This window comes from Prinia subflava, chromosome Z, assembly GCF_021018805.1.
Source record: "Prinia subflava isolate CZ2003 ecotype Zambia chromosome Z, Cam_Psub_1.2, whole genome shotgun sequence".
Classification (NCBI taxonomy): Eukaryota; Metazoa; Chordata; class Aves; order Passeriformes; family Cisticolidae; genus Prinia; species Prinia subflava.
The window spans coordinates 67,561,198-67,574,979 of record NC_086283.1 but is presented as its reverse complement, the minus strand read 5'-3'; positions in this window follow the sequence as shown (position 1 = coordinate 67,574,979).

Here is a 13,782-nt window from a genome sequence, read left to right as displayed (position 1 = left end):
CTTTAACTCCAGTTTCTAGCACAAACAGAGCCATCAAACCCTGTTCCTACAGCTTTGTTGCAAGTTATTGTAACTGACTCTTCAAGGATTTACCCTATGATACAAAAATAAAGTAAGTGGGCAGAAATACAGTGATCACTGAATGCTCAGTGCATTTTTTTGTTTTTCTATTCATTTGGAAGCGACATTCATCTTGCACGGTGAGTGAAACATTACTCTTATGGTCTCTCACTCTTTTCTTTTCACATTACTATTCTGACTTGCAAATTATAAAGCCATCTTTCAACTAGGAAATAATATCAGGAGGCTAAATACTTCACATTGGGGTGCCTGTTCTACTAATTCTGTATTTTGCCAGTATCATCTCCTCTGTGGTTGACTGTTATTTTGCAGCAATAAAAAAACACAAAAACAAAAAACAAAACAAAACAAACTCAAAAAAACCAAAACCACCAACCCAAAACCAAATCCAAACACTCAAGGAAACATCTCTGTAGTACATATCCATGTTCAGTTTCTATTATTGTTTAAAACATGCAATTCAAGTTCAAGTGGGGTTTTGCAAGCAGACAGAAATCTTAGAGCTAGAAATGAACTCTCCATAACCCAGGACCTTTCTGCCTCTCGTTTTCTCACTCTTTCTTTTTCTCTGCAGCAAGCCCAAAGCCAGATAACACTTTCCTGCTGTGAATTTTTTAAAGTCACCCAACAGCTCTGGCAAATGAGAGCTGTCATAGTTTTTGGATGAAAAAATAATCTGCAGCTCACACAGATCTATGAGCTGATAGGAGTTAATTGACAGCTTGCAGGATTTCGTCTCCAGGCAGAGTTAGAGAGAATGAGAGCCCTGTGGGTTTCATTTGGGCAGAGATAAAGCAGGTTTTTATTCAGTGCTCATGGAGAGAGCATAATTAACCTTTTAGAAGTTTTAAGAATGATCAAATTGTTATTCATTTTTGCAAATGAGAAAAGTGAGCTTCTTTCTCTGCCAGGAAAATACCAGTGAAGATTTCAAGGTCATTTGATGATTTCCTTTGACTGAAAAGATGGAAGTTGGACAAAAAAATAGGAAAATGAAAAGACCGAGAAATGGCATCATAAAATCATGCATCGTTCAGGATGTGAGATGAACAAATGTCCTTTTCTAACATAATATACTTTAGCTAACATTTACTGCATGTTCATATTAACCTACTGGATTCTGCATGTGATGAAAGTTTCCTTTGATATTGTAAATAAGAAACTTGGTGCTAGCAGCTGTCTTTTATGTTGGCTATATAATTTTTAAAAAATATTTTCTTACAGGAGAAAATGGGCCATTATACAAGGCCAGTGGCTTGGTTTTCAGGATGTGTAATATATTTTCAAGCGCTGTAAATTGAGAATTTGATGAGTACAGAATAGGAGAATTAAAAACCTGAAAATTATAAATGAACAGACCATAAATCCTTTTAACAATAATTTATATATGAAGGTAATAGCTGAGAGTTCTGGTGCCTTGATCATTCTTTGAGGGAAAACAAAATTCTCAGATTTTTTTGCTTATTGTCTAGTCAGTATCTTTTATAAAACCTAAACTAATATAACCATGCTTTAATTTCTGTCTGACAGAGTTTCACTTTTCTGGAGCAACTGGGTACAAGATACCTTGCAAAATTATAACCTGTTTTCTTTGTATTATTTCTTGGTAATTTTTAGGACAATGAGAAGAGTACAAAAGTAGATCCAGACTCTCGTGTTCAATAGAAGCAACATGACAGTCAGTCATGTCAGAAACCATGAAAAGGAATATCAGATAACCTATTCTTCTAAACTGTAGACCTTATGATGCTATACTAATTCTAGTCTTGTAGAACATCCTTTTTTGTCCAATTCCTCATGGTGACATTATCTGTATGAAGGTCAACATGCCTTTTTTTCCTGCTGCTCCCTGCCACCCATTCCCAGATTTCTCCCTGCCTCTCCCTCCATTCCCAGAATTTTCAGACCTGAGATCCACACAGTGTGATAACACGTCACATACTTTTTCAGATGTGGAGGTACTTAACACCCTTCAGCAACTCAAGCTACAGAAGATTTTCTAATAGGATAAATCTACTACCAGTTGTGGGAGTCTCTCCCAATATATGTTCCTGTCCCCTGCACTCTAGCTGTTTGCTGTAGGATATGCTCTCTGTCGCTTTTATGTTTTATTCCTGGATGTGAGTGCCAAAACTGTGGAAACTATTAAGGCATTCTTTCGATAAAAACCTTGTAAATAAGTTTGCTTAAAGGAATCAGCTTAGGGAGTGAGGAATCACATACTTTGCAATGAGACTTTAAATAGTTCCTTCTTTCAACTCACAAAGATTATCTTATCTTGTTTTGCTTAGAGTAAATCCTTTTAATTGCAGTATGTTAGGAAAAGATTGTTTTGGCTTCCTAAAACCCACATGGGAGGACAAGGTGTTATTCATGTGATTTCTGCTTGTGTTATCTGCTCTTTATAGTGTGTTGGGTTTTTTCTTTCCTAAATGCTATTGTTCTTTTGATTTAGGCAGGCTAGATGATAAACTGATACCTTTGGCAACACTTAAAAAATGCTGAGACTGTGAGTGTCTTGAGCCACCTCTTTATTGTTAAAATATATTGAAATATGGAAGAATAAATAAGTCACAAATAGTTGTCTTTTTTTTTTTTTTTTTTTTTTTTTTTTTTTTTTTTTTTTTTTTTTTTGTGGCATGTTCTTTGCTGTGCTATTGACTTTATTAACAAAAAATACAGAGGGTTAGGCTACGAAAACCTTTCTTTTTTCCAAGTTCTAGTACTCCAAAATTGACTGCACCAGGCTTCACCCAAGGGAATGAAAATGCTTGCACACTTTACCTAAAACACCTATGTTTTCCATTCCTATCCTAATCATGTATCAGAGCACCCTGTTAGTAGGTATAAATCATAGTGCTCAACCAAGACAAATACGAGTAGCTTTTCAATCAGGGTGCCAGTGGGTCCATATGAGGAGAATACTTCTGGTAACACTCTAGGAGGCTCCCCAGATAAGTCCTTTTACTGCCAGACTCAGATCATGGATTTTAAACAAGAAGATTTGGCAGCAGTAACAATTCCAGACAATTAAATGTTCAACTTTACATTTTAGACTAAAATGCACAGTTTTAAAAAATGTGTCTGTCATATCAGTTTCAAAAAACTAATAATGAGCTAGCTTATATCCTCAAACTTGCAGCAGGCCTTTCGGTTTTCATATGGTAAAAGCTTATTTAGTTTTTACAATATGAATATTATAGACATGGTGACATTTAAACCTTTGCTTTTCATAGCATTTCACACTTACACCATTTTAAAAGACAGCTATTAACATTTACAAAAATCTTTCAGAAACCAAATGTTCTAACATGCAGAATTCCAATTATACTGTGTAAGAGGGTTATCGACTATTCTTCTACAAGAATACTTTGAAGTACTTGGTATTAAACCCAAAGCTAAAATGTCAGTTGCACGTAGACAATAAATTAAGGTTTATAAAAGCATGTAAGATTTATTTAATATTACAATTTTGACCTTTAGACTGTCTTAACCATAGCTTGCTTAAGTTTTCCTCCCACTTGCCTTCCTTTTTTATCTGTATAATCTTGCTTGAATATTAAACAAAGGTTGTGATGCCAGTTATGCAAAGTAATATAAAGCCTTCATAGCATTAGTACTTTCCTCCAACTGCTGTAACACAGCCACATAAGCCATGTTTTGTTCTTCAGCAGAGATGTTTTCTGAATTGCTCAGGGAGTTCAATGAGCAGCATTTCCAAAGCTGTCAAGACACAGCTGTTTAATTTTCAGTTTCTCATTGCAAACATCCAAAACTTTCAATTAAATGCAAGCTATAAATACAAATGCAGGCTTAGCTCTTAAGTTATAGCAGAAGACACTGATAGCAAGACAGGCAAAGTCAAAAGACGGGTGGCAACAGCAGGATGACTAGAGGAGCTCAGTGTTGAAAAGAAAACAGTGCTGGCAGAAGACAGGTCTAAGTGAAGGCAGTTTTGAAACGTATTTGAGCTCACAGCAAAGAAAGGGCTACCCTGCAAAGGTAGGGGATGAATTAACCTTTTTTTCTTTTTTCTTTATTTTTTTCCTGGCTTTACACTGAGGAATCTCCCTTCACCCAGACAAAGAAGTTCCTTTGTCAAAAGCTAAGTATCCAAACTATTTTTGGCATCTCTCAGATGAGTAGTAGTATTGATTAGTTATGGCCAGAAAAGTCAGGAAAACAATCAGGGAAAGAAACAAATGCTAAACAATCTACAAATGATCTTCACATCTTGCTACTGGGGAGGTGTGTTCCAAAAGCAAAGTACTGAGGAATGACCATAGAAATATATGTAGAAATTAGAAACTCAGTTTAATGATGCATTTTGTTTTTGGCAGAGCAAAACAGACAGGGCAACGGAGATTTCGTACAAAATACATGTCAGGCTTTCTGATGAAGGAAACGGAGGAAGCAACTGTAGAAAACTGCATTGAAGCTCTAGTCTAGATAATATTCTGCTATAAGCTGAGCTGTGAGACCTAAATGACTGAAAGGGCACACAAAGTGCCAGCACAGAGTCACCACCTGGGAGCTTTCCCTAGACACTTTTCTTCAGATGTCTCTACTACAGAGATAAGGTTAAAATGTTGAGATTGGCTGGACAAAGATCAGAAATTAAATTCAACTCCATGCTCATTTCATTTTATCCAGACTGTAGTTTAAAGATCCAAAGAGGTCACGGTTATTTTCTGAAATTTGAAGAAAGTTCTCAGAGATCAAAATCTTCACTATGTCACAGCATGCTTCTTTCTCTGAAGTTGAGAGGTAAATGGGAACACTACATTTTACAACTCCACCTGACAGCAGCTTAACATTTCAGCTTGACCAAAGTCACAACATCGTTTCTTCTACCTCACCTTGAACGCAGGGATTTCAAAACAACTTGTTTGGGTTTCTGTCGTGATTTAACCCCAGCCAACACCAGGCTATAGTCAGCCTCCCTCACTCCCCCACCAACAGGATAGGTGAGAGAATTGAAGGGTAAAAGCCAGAAACCACAGGGGTTGAGATAGAGACAGGTTAATAGGGAAAGCAAAGTCCATGCACACAAACAAAACAAGGCAAGGAATTAATTCACCACTTCTCAGGGGCAGACAGGTGTTCAGCCATCTCCAGGAGAGCAGGACTCCATCATGTGTAACTTGCATAGACAAATGCCATGAGTCCAAACATTCCCCCCTTTCTCCTTCTTCCCCCCAGCTTTTTGTACTGACCATGCTGTCACATGGGAATATCCCTTTGGTCAGGTGGGGTCACAGCTGTGTCCCAGCTGTGTCTCCTCCCAGCCTCTCATGCACTCCCAACTCCCTCACCAGTGTGGAAGTACAAACAGCAGAAAAGGCCTTGGCTCTGTGTAAGCCCAGCTCAGCAATAACAAAAACATCTCTCTATTATCAACCCTGTGTTCAGCACAAATCCAAAACACAGCCCCACACCAGCCACTATGAAGGAAACTAGCAACATCCCAGCCAAACCCAGCACAATTCTTTTAGTTTTCCCTGCAGCTAAGTATTGGATAACTAAGCAGAACCAGATTATGCTGTTATAAGAGAAAGTATTTTTCTTCCAATACAGATGGCGGACTTGAAAGTTGGTTTGTGTTTTTTTTTTCTCATAAAAAGACTTGTTGAAGCATGTGTGACTGATGACATAGCTGATTTCCTTCCTCAACATCAACACACAACAAAAATCAAATTCTCAGGTGTAACTTATCCATGGGAGCACACACAGCTCAAATAGAATGATTCTGCATCCTTGAAAATCACATACCAAACCCCCCTTTTCCAACACTTACCCTCTTCTCAAAATGGTATTTTTTTTCACCTTTGTTCTCCACTGTGGTGGTTATTCAAGAGGAGGCATTTCTGGGCACAGCAGGGTTGTGTTACCTTCTCCCATAATCTTTTCTTGCCCCACACATGTCTTTGTTTTAATTTGTCTGCTGATGTTCATTCTGTCCTTCAACAGGTTGCATTCTCCAGAAGAGCCCCTTTCATTTCCTCTCTGCAACCCACAATTACCTTGTTCTGCTATCAGATGGACAAATAGCCACCATGGCAAGACAAGTATCAAGTCACCGCAGAGATTTAGACACAAATGGAGATTTTTGTATGATGTTGTATTCAGGCATCTGTCCCTCATTGTTCTTATTTGTCTCAATGGTTTAACTTAAAATGTAAAAGCCCTGCTATGCAAATTTTTTATAACTTAAGGTGCTGCATTCCTAATGCTATGTTAAGGAAAACTAAGAGTCAGATCATGAAATTAATTTGAACAGAATGGTTTTCTTAAACCCCATGAAGGGTAATTTCATTCTGTCTGGCACTAAGATTGGTAGCAATTATTTGCAGAATCAGGGTCCCAGAGGAAACTAATCTCAGAACAATACACTGGGCAACTTTTCCCAGAACAGTGTAGCACCCAGCAGAGAGGCAATATTAGGGAGCTGCAGGAGAGACAAGAAAGTGAAAGGGTTTATGTTATTGATTGCAGAAAAGAGAAGCCTTCAGTCATATACCAAATCAATCAAACACCCTATTTCAGTTTAGTACATTATTCATTCACTATTTTTAGCGCCGCCTCTAATTGTTTGCAGTATGATGAGATTTGCAGACTTTTTGGGAATTTCCAGAAGATTAAATCTAGAGACCAAACAGGTAAATCTTTAGGGTGGTTTGTTTTGCTTTGTTTTGTTTTTTATTTCCTCTCTATCTCTCCTCCCCCCACCGCAACCCCCACCCTCAACCAGTACTATATGAAGAGGATGAGGGCACTCAATCAACTTTATTGAGCCACAGCAGTTTCCATACCTCTCAAGTGTCTGAATTTTATTGGAAAGTCCTCCACTTACAGAAATGTGAATTATGGCCTGTGCAGTGTTTTCTTGTTCTGTTCCAGTTTTTGCTCTGTGGCCACTGATATTGTAAGGAGACAGAACTGAAGGCCCAAGAAATGCAATCAGATTTCTATGAGTTAAATTCATTGTGTTGACTCAAATACTGTACAAATTCTTCCTGCCACCTAGGACAGATATTGATTTAATGCAGAAGAGGAAAAAAAAGGAAAACAATTAACTAATCCATCTCAACTTATGTCTCCAGCATCACCACTTCCTTGCCCAGAATTTCTTTATTTATACTGGGCTGGTAATGACTTTATTATACATTCTGGAATGATAGAAATATAAGGCTAAATACATTAGAACTGGGATTTAGATACACTTCAACGCAGATTTAGGGAATAATTAATGCTACTGAGCATTATGGAATTAAAGAACTTGGGGATCTTGGTGTCATTTGACATGTGTGGTTATTTACATGCATTTTTAGTTTTTCTCTCATTTACCCTGGTATGCTTAACTGCATACTGAGCTAAAAAAAGAAGTGAAACAAATGATTTGCATCTGGGACATAATTTTTCCATTCACTATGTGGTACATTGTTGAACATTAAAGGATGGCTCTATTTCCTGGATGCTAATGAGGATATTGTTTGATTTAAATGCACTACAGTCAGAGCTCCTTACTGTTACCATATGCTTAAGACTTTTCTTGTATAATTCCTATGACATTAAATCACCAAAACCAGCAACTAGAACACCTGTGCCTTACTAATTGGAAATATAGGTTGTTAATTGAGCTGCAATTCAGAAATACATTTTTGACAAAATTTGATAGGAATTTTTTTCAGTGTTGCAAAGCAGAAGAGGTTAAGTAGATAGAATGAAGGCAGAATGGAGAAAGTTTTTTCAACCAGAGGCAATTGGTGTATAGGGAAGCTTCCCTTCATTAATGTAGTACATAATGAGCAGGACACGCCAGGTAGCTGGTGGTTTTTTGGTTGTTAGAGTTGTATTTTCTTATCCTGCACATGTGAATTGCACCTGCTGTGCAGGTGCAATTGAGGTGGTCATATATATGAATAAAATAACCACTTGAGCAATTGTGCTCACATTTTTCATGCAGACTTTGGCTTTGTGTCTTTGAATCTCTAAACCACCTGTGGTCTGTGTGGCCTGCTCCTTCCATCGTCTGCCTTGATCAGATAAAAAGTGAAACTGTGGCAAAACCATGTGTAGCAATTTTTAGCTAATATTTGGAACATTAATGAATGCTCTCTGACTGCAATGTCAGATTCAGCACACTAAAGTGAGGAATGCTACATTTAAAGAAATGAGGGGATAAATGCAGTCAGAGCAAATGTAACTGCCCTCCAGCCTGTCCCTGGGGCCCTCTGTGAGCCACAACCTGAGTGAACTTCATGTCCAGGCTTCTGTCACCACACTGGGGCTGCTTTTAGGAGAGATGGCTACCCAATACGCCATGAGGCAGGTAATCCCTTCAGGAGAGTCTGAAGAGAACCTGGTGTGAAGGGCGTGCAAAGCCAGTGCTCATGGCTCCAGTGTCAAAAGGACATGGAAGGGAACATGAACCTGAAATACAAAAAGGAGGAGCTGCAGCATGTGTAGGAACAAGGAAAGTTTGATGGAGTGGATGGCAGTAAGGAATCAAGGTCATTCAGGAGAAGAAGCAGTGGTGCTTCGTCTGAACGAAGACAGATATGTTCCTAAAGGGATGCGGGAAATATAGAGGGTAATAGACCACATGGCTGAGAAAGAGGCTTTGACAGAATTAATACAGAGAAGGATGATAGTAAATAGAGAGGGCAAAAAAATGGTCACAGGATAGAAAAGGGGAAGACTTTTTCCTCCAGGACATGGGACAGGAGTAGAATAATGCTCTTCCCCATAGCTACTGCATGGGATCACACTCTTGTGTAGCTTTCAAGTATAAAGGCTTCCATATACAGCCAGTTAGTTAAATGGTGGTGGTGGTGTGTGTGAAATTTTAAAAAGGACAGTGAAACTTTCACTGAGCGTACACCTGCTATAGCAGCTGAGTTAGGACTAGGCTGGTTTAGGTTGTTACAAGGGTTTCCACTGTGCTTAACTTGGAATTATGCCAGGCACTGGCCATGGAGCCCCATGTTCTTAGGATAAACAAAGGGATTTTAATGATTATGAATGACTGGAAGATCAGGTTTCTATCCAACAAAAATGATACTGCAAGAACAGGTATGAGAAGCTGACAAAAGCTGAAACATTTTCTTTTTCCAAAGAAGTTGGTTTGTTTAGCTCTTCTGGTCCTCTGCATTTAAATGTTTTTAGGGAGAAGTAAAAAAGCAGAAAAAAAGTTAACTTGCAGTAATCAAAACAGAATCACAATACACAATCTCCTGCTTGTCTGTCTTCATTTTAATGTAGTTTATCCAAAAACACATTACTTTATATGTATGGGAAACTGGAATGAGTTCATCTAAGTGCTTTTTAAGTACAGTGTAATTGTATGTTTCTCTGCTGTAAAAGGCCAGCAGAAAATTTGACACAGTACACAAACAAGATTTTTAATTTTTTTCGTTCTGCATAACTACCCACTTTCAGAACTGGGAGCTGCATAAAAAAGATAGAGTGGAGTGAAAATCACTTAACTTCAGATTTGTGCATTCTGTTTTAGAAGTACCTTTTTCAGCTTATGTTTGTATTTATAGATCCACCACTGGGCCAGACCCTTCAGTGAGCTGTAACTGAGAGCAGATTCAAGAGTAACATCAAGTACTTTTAGAAACTCCAACCCAGCAACCAAAATTATTTGATCTTTTATTGGCAGAGTGTGGCTGTTGTAAAAATAAATGAAATACAGTAACCAGTCAATGCCAAGTAACTGTAGATGAATCCAACCTAAACTGGGTTCAGATAATTCTTGGAGTATGCTCTGCATTATCATCAGCTTTGGTTCAGACAAACACATGTGCATATGCATACATTCATTACTTCATGATATTTTTCATTTTTTGTCTTTTTTTTTTTTTTCCCAAAAGGATCCTTTTCATTTTTAACAGACTCACTGATATTCTTGTACTGGCAGTCTTTTTCACAAAGAGTTTATTTCTGGAAGAGCCTTCCATTTTACATGCAAGTAAATAAACAGCATGTAGTAACATGCACATATATGCCTCCTTTCTAACTGGAAGAATATACTTTCTTTTAAAAAACATCTAGTTAGATAAATGTGAGAATATACTGCAACAAGATACTTTAGGCTATGCAAAATACTGGACTGGAGCTACATTTAGTCATGGCATAGCAAATCCACTTAAGAGTCCCCTGAGACAGCCTGCTGGGCTAGAATAACAGCTCCATTATTCTGAGTTTCATGTCTATCACCCTACTTATTAGCATAGTTCTGAGGTTAAACAATGGTGTTAGTTTTCTCTGTGCATCCTCCGACTTATTCATAATCAAATTACTTTACATTGTTTGTTTAGACTGATATCATCTAGTTCAAGTGTACCAGGTGCTAAAAATGCAATTTCCTCAGTAACAAGATAATTTTCAGTAAACAGATTTAGTGTCTGTCTTCAGCATGGAACTAGAGTCACCTTAGAATCAGGTTTTTAAAGTGATTTTTCAAGAATGTAGTATCAAGCTTGATAAACGGGGAACAGTGGAAAGTCTTTCAGTTGTTACAATGAGTTTTGTCTGAAAATGAAGGTCTTGTTTTTTGAAAGTACTTAAATATGTGCATATATCTGCCCCCTTACAACAAAAGCATTTAAGAACATAGGCCGGTGGATTTTGTTTCATGTTTAGAGGCCAAGTAGACTAATAAGTGCTTTCCTGATCAAATATTCAATATCAACTAAAATATCTAGGACTAAAAAAACAACAGACAATGAGGTCTATGTCTAGCCTTTTGTCTATGCTATATTAAAACAAAGGAATACTTTCCCATGTTTAAGAGAACACTTTGCTTCCCAGATACTGTTTACGCTCATCACATTTATTCAGATCTTCAGCATTTGATAGAACTATTCCAGTGTACTTCTTGCCACTCTTTAGCTCACAAGCAACATGCAACTCCCTTCACCAACTTAAAGAAATCTGGATTTTTTTTTCTGTAATGTCTTCAAGAGTTGCTCTATCTATCCATTCACATGGTCCTGTCTAAATAAGTTAAAAAACCCTATCCACTTGCTCAACCAATAATTATTAGCCTTATGGAATCATCAGCCCCAAATTTTATTTTGCAGTAACTTCAAGCTTCCTAGTAGCCATTTACTAAATTTGCATGATGTGAGGCCTGATACAGGTGTGCATATGTGCCTAGCTGAGTGTTAGCACTGGATAAACATGGACAGAAAGAAATTACTGTGATCTTAAATTATGAAATGTAGGGAGTGCTCATTTTCCAGGTAAATATCGATAAAGTACACACATTCCTCTCTAGGAAATTATTTTGATCCTTTTCCATAAGCAGCTTACCATTTCTGGGAGTGGTGTTTGCTTCTCCAAATACTGGAATGGCAGAAACTGAGGACAGAATATTTCCTTGTTCAAGCCATTTTTCTTGCTCTTTCTTGCTCCTCTGTTTCTTTTTTTTTATTATTTTTTCACCTAAGTCCACCAACAGATAGCTTAGGAAAAGTCTGAGCTGGGCTAATTCAATTCATCTCTGTGTTCAAACTGAAGTAAAGCTGAGCAGCATTTGATAGTGTTCCCATGGCTTCTCTGAGAAGCTACAAACAGGGGGAAATTGCAGATCAGAACAAAGCTACTGTCAGCTGTCATTTCCCACTGATATATTTTACTGTAATTATTACTTTTTGAAAACTGGCATGCACTGTGAATTACAAGGTTATTTATGCTCTGAAGATGTACTACATTCCTGCTATGAAGTTTTTGAAGAAAATATTTCTTTTTATGTGTTTACAATAAAGCTGAAGTCTACCAGAGAAAAGCTATACTATATTTTTAAGTGATGTGTATGAAATGCATTTCAAATTCTCTCTTTGGTGTCTCTGCACGATGTTTTTCAACATATATCTACATATATGTATATGTATATGTATCTGTACTCTATATTACCAAGCCAATATTTTTATAGAATGGATTGCATGACACCCAGGATATATGATGATGAATCTATTTAACATGCAGGCTTGCCAGAAGCACAAGTTCTTTATGTTACACTTCTCTAACCTTATGTTTTCAGGACAACACTATGCCTTTTTAGCACTGACTAGGAAATCAGATTGAATATGTCTGGGGATGCAGTTTCACATCGTGCATAATCCTGGTTCTGCCAGCAACGAAAATCAATGAGGGTGAAGCATTGATCTCCTTGCAGAGTACAAATGCAGTTTGCACTGAAACACACTGCTGGGGATTTTGTTATTCAAGTCATTCAACCCCTCAATGTGTTTGCTAACCAAGTCCTTATCATGCAGCACCTCACTAGCCTGAGCTTAGCTTCAGTTATGAATATAGCAAAACCAGGCCCCTTTTGGAAGAAGAAAAAGCCTTTACATATGCACAGTTCTTCAAGTACGTGCATGTTTGCTCAAGGCTAAACTGAAATGCCTTTTCTTCAATGACATTTCACAATGTCACCAAATATATGAAAGTCTCACTGAAGGATGTGTGAATATGAATAATTCCAAGAAAATGTTCTTTTCTGTTATGGATTTTATTTTAGTGTGTGCTATCTAGTAAATTTGTTTTCCTTTTACTTTAGGGAAGAAACTTTTATTGAGTATTTCTTGATGTGGCCAAAACATGCATGTGTTCTTGCACAAAGATTACTTACATATTTACAGGTATGACAAATGCATGCACTCATACATACACACTCTCCCTAAATAGAGACATGGACTTATTTTTGTATTTAGATACGAACTATACTTCATTCTTGACAGCAAAAATATTTTCCCAACTTACAGCCTTCAAACTGCAGACAATAAATCAGCTATTTTAAAAGTGATTGAAGATGATTCATTTAGCGCTGTCATAATATAGTGTTTTCTTTAATGAAAATTTATATTGTTTCCCCTGGAATAAAACTCAGTTGGATAAATTTCTACAGAAAGATGCATGAGAACTGTTACCTTCTGTGGTAAACACTGGCTGGTGCTTGACAACAGGCAGGGCCCTGACCTGCTGAAGTACTCTGATCTTATTTAATGCATTTACTCTGAATTAGGATTTTCCATGGTGTTGCCATTATACAAATATATGTAGCTGAACCAGACGGCATTTTTATTAAGACATAACACTTTCAGGCCAACATTAAACTGGAGTTATATAAAGAAGTTCCTCAGAACACTAACAAGATTAAGATAATGAATTCTGCTTTAAAAATACGACAATCAGACAGCAGTTCTAGTCTTAGAAAGGGAAAAAAATCCAAACCCCCTCTGGCTTTATTGTTGTTTGAGTACTCAGTATTTGGAAAGATTAAATATTAATTGAAATAATATAGGAAGTACAGTAGATAAAATGGATGCATTGCAAACAAGTGTTATAGAAGAGACTAATACATATTATTATTTGTTTATTAAGGTGACATATTTGTCACAATTACAGTGAAAAAAATAAATGAAAGAGGAGGGTGTCAAATGCAATATTTCCTCTGGCTATTCCTCAGTGTTACACCAAGAGCAGTTGAAGTTCACAGGACACCAAAATCTTCTATGTTTGAGCAAAGAGCTTCTTTATATCTGAAACAAATGCAATAAATCAGCGAGAGAATCATATAAAACTCAGCTGGTGGTGAAACTTTCGATACCAGTCAAGCACCAGAATGCAATTAACAGCTGAACATTTCATCTGTCTATCAGTGAATTAAATCCACTCAGTTTAAAA